This window comes from Amphiura filiformis, chromosome 1, assembly GCF_039555335.1.
Source record: "Amphiura filiformis chromosome 1, Afil_fr2py, whole genome shotgun sequence".
In the NCBI taxonomy this organism is placed as follows: Eukaryota; Metazoa; Echinodermata; class Ophiuroidea; order Amphilepidida; family Amphiuridae; genus Amphiura; species Amphiura filiformis.
This window is the reverse complement of record NC_092628.1, coordinates 64998121-65005696: the sequence shown is the minus strand read 5'-3', so window position 1 is coordinate 65005696 and position 7576 is coordinate 64998121. Positions and strand designations below refer to the sequence as shown.

The 7576-nt window shown below is 33.4% G+C and overlaps 1 long non-coding RNA gene across 1 annotated transcript in view; it reads left to right on the top strand.

Moving 5' to 3' along the window:
• The first annotated feature begins 1052 nt into the window (after window positions 1-1052).
• The window catches only part of LOC140151059 (uncharacterized), a 525069-nt gene continuing 518545 nt past the window's right edge, over window positions 1053-7576 (top strand). Inside the window, exon 1 of the long non-coding RNA XR_011858891.1 lies at window positions 1053-1429. This is a non-coding gene — a long non-coding RNA (uncharacterized lncRNA). The remainder of the gene's footprint in view (window positions 1430-7576) is intronic.

Genomic DNA, 7576 nt, shown 5'->3' with positions numbered 1-7576 from the left:
ATAAGCAAAAATATCAAAATCTGTCTCACAGTTTCATTCATCAAGTCATAACAAACGGCCTACATGCTTAATTTCTAATAAAATATTGAAATTGTGAAAAATATAGGTATTTATTGATTTTCATGTTTTTTCTTGCAAATATGCTAATAAGATGCAAATTATGAAATTGCAAAATAAAGTTTCTACATAGCATACATCTTTCAAGTATGATGTTCAAAATGACAGACATCAAAAAGAGATTCGATGAAATGTAAAGGTGTAGTAACAATTTTGGCATGGACTGTCTGGTTAGGCAAAGTACGGTAAGTTGAGCTGTAATTACAATAAAAATATTTTAGTCTTATTTGCGAAAATGTAACAAGTGTATGAAAATGTAACAAATGATATAATGTGTCAATAAACGTGATATTTCATGAACTTTTGTTGAATTGATTAGTATTTTAACGTCCTGTGTACAAACAGAGAAGATGTAACAAAGGAGGGTAAATCATGTCGCACCTATTCACCGAAGAAGCAGTGATGTAACAGGATCAATTACCATAGAAATAGGTGAAAACATATTTGAAAGTATTGCCTTACACTATAAGTATGTTGCACTCATCAGTCATCACCTGTCATGTCTGTGTATGTGTGCAATGATAACTTGAATATAATACCGCTCTTTTCGAAGACACTAATCGTAGAAAGGCGAGTGAAACGTACATGGATTCTTTGATAATCAATGGTGCGATGCAGCAGTATAGATCAATGCGGTTACTGCGTACGTCTAGTGCAGGGCAATACATTCAAAATTGTGTTTACCTATTACTATGGTAATTAATCCGTACATCACTACTTCTGTAGCGCATTCATAGTCTTTGTAAGTATTTGTAAATTTGTAAGTAGTTAGACATCCACTTGTAGTAGCATTTGATGTGATGTGTGAGACCGCCCACGGTTGATCTAGACAGTTACCCCCCCCCCCCCCCCTAGATCCCCCTCTCCCTAAGGGATTTCCTTCAACATGGTTTTTCAGTTAGTGAGGGTCCTGTTCTATCCTTTTCTGCTTGTTCACCTTGGTCTGGGGCAGACATTTTAAAAATGAATTTAGAAGAGCAGCAACGACATCACTTGCATTACATTCCAGATGTTAAATCTACATCATATGCAAAATTTGAGGAAATTCGCATGAGTCCGTTTTATTTTAGGGCCATTTGTCTATAACTGGTCTTTACATGTAGCCCTATGGAGAGAGTGCCCGTTGAGGGCGCTATAACCCCCATTTTATGAACAAAAATGTGATTTTTTAAAAACGGACTCGTGCGAATTTTCTAAAATTTTCAGAGTATGTAGTATGAACATGTAGAAATATAATCAAGTAGTTGCCCTACCTGCTCTTCTCCGAAAAAATAAAAAGTCCTATACCTCAATGATAATGAAACCTAGGTGGGTTTGCCATGAATTTGGTACCGGGCATGAAAGTAATGTCAATCACTCGAATTTTACTCGAATTTGGTTAAAACATAACAAAGTATTCCCCGCATCTCAAGAAATTAGAAAGTATAGCTTGACCTATCTGTGATATCGTCACCCTGCTACGATAAATGCCAAATCATTTTTGGTAAATTTGAGAACAAAGTACAAAATATGGTTCAAGCATGCATCAGTTATAAATCGGCCTAATTACTTTTGATCCTTCCCTTTAATTTGTTTCACTATCATTTGCTCAGATGCAAAGATTTATGAATAAATGCATGCTTGAACCATATTTTGTACTTTGTTCTCAAATTACAAAAATGACTTTATTCCATTTAAACTACAAATAATGGCAATTATCGGAACAGGGTGACGACATACCGTTCTTGAGTTAAGCAAAAAGCCGGGGTGTCACAGATTGTTAGTCATGTAAAATAAAGTCAAAATTAGGAATAGTTTCCACTGTCTAGAATGCCTCGTTACTGCCCAAATCCGACAATAATGGTCAACCTTGATTGCAGCCTATTGACCATTAGTCCAATAAATTCCATAACAATCGTGCAAATCAGGTTATATTTGCTATATTTGGCAGAGATAGAGTACTTATAGCGCTTATCATTATTCGCTGTCGTAGTGCACGTTATATATGACCGTTGCTAGGTCAACTGGATCACGCATTCTTTGTTAAAAACCACTGATCGAAATGATCACAACACAAAGCCTATGGCATATCAAAATTCGGAACAGGTGTATGAGCCCAGGCTTGGAGCAGTAACCAATGGTTACTAACGTGTACTACGACAGCGAATAGGCTATGGAGGCATTTCAACAGCACCTGGGAAAAGCTAGTTGAACTTTTACACAGAGGTCAAGTTCAAAATTGCTCGGACTTGATTAAAAACACAAGCAATGTGTTCCACTAATCCATAAGGATTCAGAAAAAAGTATAGTTTGACCAATCTACGGCGTACGGTTATGGAGTTATGAGAAATAAGGTAACATTGTGACGTCATAGGTCCAATTTGTGACCGTCCACCACGAAACGCTCGTAAAGTCAGCCTACGGTCAATTTTGTTTTATGTTCTGTTTAGAAAATATATAGCATAAGCTTTGAAATATTACCTTATTTCAGTGCTCATATGTTTATTTTTCCACATTGCTGGCAATAAATATCAAACAGTCATAACCACTTCAAATCATCCCAAGTCAACGAGGTTCAGCAATAAACTGATAAAGCCCACCACTTCAACAGGATTTAGCCAAAGCAAACATAGACTAGAGCTATTTAAGAATTCTATACATAGATAGAAGCGTATTATCCTCTTCAACAATAGGATTAATAATTGGTTTAAAATGTGTTTGATTGGCACTAACAAAATGAGAAACATGTCACACCAACTTGAGGTACATATGAATACAACCTTTATGCACATTTTGCGCTGTAGCTCAGAATACAATTTGCCGACTTTACGAGCGGTTTGTGGTGGACGGTCACATTTTGGCACCACATGGAAAAAAAAAAAAAAAATGCTCGGATATTGTTGAACATGGTCCCAAATTATTGGGCTTTCCATAATAAATCGGAAAATATTAATTTATGCTATGTAGGATGTTTCGTTACATCAGCAACACATCAAAATCGACAATACCTATTGAGTCACATTGAGTTCTTTATTGAATCAATTTGACCTTGAACAATTGTTGCGTTACCTGGATAAGAGAGCACCCAAGATAGTTAAAACTATCCTTTTTTTAATTTCTTGCAACAAGACAAATAATTTGAGATCAGTGTCATTAAAATCAGAGCAAATTTTATTTTCGCCCCCAGCGGGGGAAAAATGGACCTGTCTCGTCTCAATGTTACTCTTTTGCCAATAACTCCAGAACCGTACATAATAGATAGACCAAAGTATACTTTTTCTGAATCCTTATTACCAGTGGATCACGATGGTGTGAGTTTGAACAGCTCTGAGTAATTTTGAACTTGACCCTCTGATCATCTCCATGTATTTTAATTTTAAATAACTTCCATGATGTGTGATTTGATTGCATGAACAGAAGTTGATTAAGAGCAGTGGGCAGGTGGTTATTATCTTTGCTATTCAGTGTTATTATCTTTATCTTTGAAATTTCCTGGGTTTGTTTTGGTTTGGTTCTTTTTCGCGGCATTTTCATGCATTTCACGTGAGTTTTTTCGTGGCCTACATCTCTGTCGTCATGGCCGTGTGTTTATTTCTCCCACCAGTCCCAAATACAGGAAATAAAAAATGGCATGGCTCCCTAGGTTTATAATGTGTGCATTAGTACTGCACGTAGTATCATTGTAAAGCATGTTAGTACAACCAAGTGAACGATTTTTCTGAAGTTGGTAGGCTACAACTAAAGAACCAGATACTCGTACTAAATTAGTTTACACAGCAAAACTAACAAAAGTTAGTAGAAATAGACATAATTAAGTTGACTCGTTTATCAATTAGTAGAGCCTGCACAAAATTAGTAGAGCAATTAGTTCAACCAGCTTTACTATTAAGTGGCTAAACTAATTTTAATTAGTTCACCAAAATAGTAGGAGATATTAAAGGGCATTTCGTGATCCACAGAATCATCCCCCACTTTTCTCAAAAAAGTTGAGATTTTTATATCACTGAAACCTCTGGCTACATAATGTTTATGTATAAAACTGTCTTGCAGAATAATTCGTTTTGCAAAGATATCGTGAAATTTGAATTACTTTTGTTCTTGTGTACCTGAACAAAATTACAATACATTGTCTATGGAACAGTGTAATACACATACCGTAATCATGCATAACTCACAAACGCAAAATCGGAAGCAACTGAAATTTTGGGAATAAGCTTTTTTCTTGGATATCTACTGACAAATGATATAAAAGAGGATGCTATAAGGATCACGAAATCCCCTTTAAACCAATTTTTAAATAGTTTAGCAGGAATAACTATGCACCAATTAATAAAAATCGACATAATGTTTACTAATTTTAATTCGTTTTTTAATTAGTTTATGTTTTCTATGTGGTATTTAACGGATAAACTGTGTTTGACTGGCTCTCGATATTGTTTTGTGAATTATTTGTTTAACCGGTCGGTCTGGGTGGACAAACGTTTGGGTCCTGATTGAAAGAAGCCATACCAAAGCAAAATCTCATGTGTAGTCACAATAGTAATTATTGCGTTTAAAAGGCCGTATGAATAAGATGATCTACTCAAATATAATTACCACGAACTTAATGAGGAGTATCGTTGTTTGGTCGGTCTTCAGTGTGAAATTTCACACGGGAAAACTTGATGAAACCTTCAATCCACTTTACGCACAATGCATAAACATCTGTAAGATAGAATGATTTTCATCGTTTATACATTTTGTATATTTGAAATACATAATATCTGGATATTTGTCGTTATTTTCTGAGACAGACCTTTTTCCTTTTTTTTTTCTTTGAGAACATGACCTTTCTTTTAATTGAACCATTTTTAATTTTTTTTACTGATTCATTTTGCTTTTATATTAAACAGAACAAAAGACAAATAATTTGAGAAAAAAAGATAGAAAAATAAAAGCAACATTCACAACACAAATACAAAAGCACCTCTTACATTATAATGTATGACTAGTACAATATTATGCATATTTTTTAATTCGTTTAATACTTTGTTTGTCCTTGGGCACACGAGAAAGACAATAATATGTTATATTTATATATAATTACATTGTTGTTACATTTTCTTACACAAAACCTTCCCATTTTATACGAAAGATATTCAATTTATTTATTTTCTGAAAACATGCTTTTTCTTCTTCAATTTTTTTACTTAAAAATGTGAAAACGTGGCGAGTATGGTTTCTTATTTGAATACCTGTTCCTAGATAAGTAATATTTAGCACTCAGAATAATATAATTCAGCACTTTGAACCTTGAATGTCCTTCCAGTCCCAAAATTATATTTTTGAGTCTGTATCTTTCCATTTAACCATGTCTCTATCTCCTTCCAAAAAGAGTTAATTTGATGGCATTCCCAGAACGGTTATTGTTTCTTTATTTTGACATAAAGGACACTTTTCGTTCTCTTTCAGATTAATAAGCTTTAAATATTTATTACTTGGAATAATTCGATGAAGGATTTTATATTGAAAAAAATCTCATTCTTTCTTTAGTGGTGATTTGAAAAGGTAATGTCCAAATGTATTCCCAATTTTATAGATTACCCAGCTGATCAAACAAACGATCATAATAATTCTGTTCTACTGGTTTTGTGGATTGTGACATGTTTTAACATGTCACAATTTAAAATTGTTTAGATACATCACGAGTTGTTTAAAACTTCTTTACTTTTAACGAAATGTTATTTCAATACTTTTAAGTGTTCTAATATCTGTTTCAGAAAGTTTCTTTATTTCTAATTTTCATTCCCTTGGTAAACTATTTATAACACCATAATATGTTACAAAATCAATACATCGTCCATATTTTTTACAAAGCTTTTCGTATGAATAAATTGAACCGTTATCATCTAATATATCTTTAATCTTTGTCATAATTAGTAGTCTTGTTCGAGCTCTATTAAGAGACTTGAGTAAAATATTATTTAGAGTGCATGCCATTTTTTTTTTTTTTTAATTTGCATATCCGGGCGTATTAAACGAGCAGAAAAGTTAACCTATAGGCGTATAAAGTCTGTGCAGTATATAGAGCCCTTTTAACGGCCCTATCAAAAAGAGAGGAGAAAATTGCATGTGATTTTGACGAAATTAATCTCATATTTGATCATTTCAAAAGCTAATTTAGGCGCGCTTTGCGCGAATTTATTCCATTTAAACTACAATAATTTATGTTATATTTACACGTTTCATGATCCTTTCTTAGTTCACCAAGAAATTGGCGCCTGGTTGCTGAAGTTCTGTACACGCGCCTAACCTGGTGGTGAGTATACACAATCGGGAAAAAGATTGAATATTCAATCTGTTTTTTTCATTGTGCACTCACCACACACTTAAAAAGATTGAAAATTGAAAAATCAATCTTCTCATAAGAGCCATGCTTACCGTCAGAAAACAAACGTCATAATAATGTTGTATTTTGGTTGGTTATTTGGACAACTAAAATATATATGACCAATCGTCAACCTCATAACAAAATCATGCCTAAGTAATTTGTCCATGTTACTTGTTTGCAATTTTGACACTATTGGGTAATAAACCAATAAATAGTTCACTCCCACATTGGATGTGTTTCTTATACAATGAAGTATAACATCAAAAGAGATGTATTTCAAAAGTTAATGAAGAATGCGGCTGCAATTTTGATCAATTATGGGTTTATTACTGAAAAAATCAAAATTGCAAATGAGGAACAATTAAGAATGACTATATGCAATTTCGTTATGATTTAGTTGTATTTACGTCGCTACAACCACTAAACCAAAATACAACGTCATGTTGACCATGTTGACTTCAGAATTAAAATTGCCCACTGGTAGAGCAAGCCCGTAAGTATGTGCCAAAAATCGCTTGCCCCGACCTTTCAAGCAGCCAAAATATTACTTGCCCCCTCCCCCCCCCCCCCCCTGGGATAATTCAACATAGGCCTAATTCAAAATTGATTAACACAATATATAAATAATAACAAAAATAATATTGCAAAACTATAATACTAATAAATATGTATTAGGCCTATACTCAAAAGACGCATTCTTATTTGTATTAACAATTTGAGAATTATTAAAGTGCTTAGTTTTAACCAAATTTAGGCCTATGATAATGATAAAAAAAATGTTTTAATTTCTTTAATAAAAAAATCTTATATACCTTATATTCTTATAATATTATCATTATTTTGTTTATATTTTTAATATCGTTTTTTTTATATATCATATTCATAAAGAATAAATTGTTGAGTGCTGAATCCAGGTATAGCTGAATCACCTCGTAAAGTATTAAAGTGCGCCGCCGTAGCTTAATTCCATGATCCTACTTTTATCAATACATATATCGATCACTTATCGGATTAAGTATTGAACACAATAGATAAGTATTTGATTGACAAGGTTACCCCTGCGTCCCTAGCCGCTTGTCTAAACGAGTATTACTCAACGCATGCAAAACA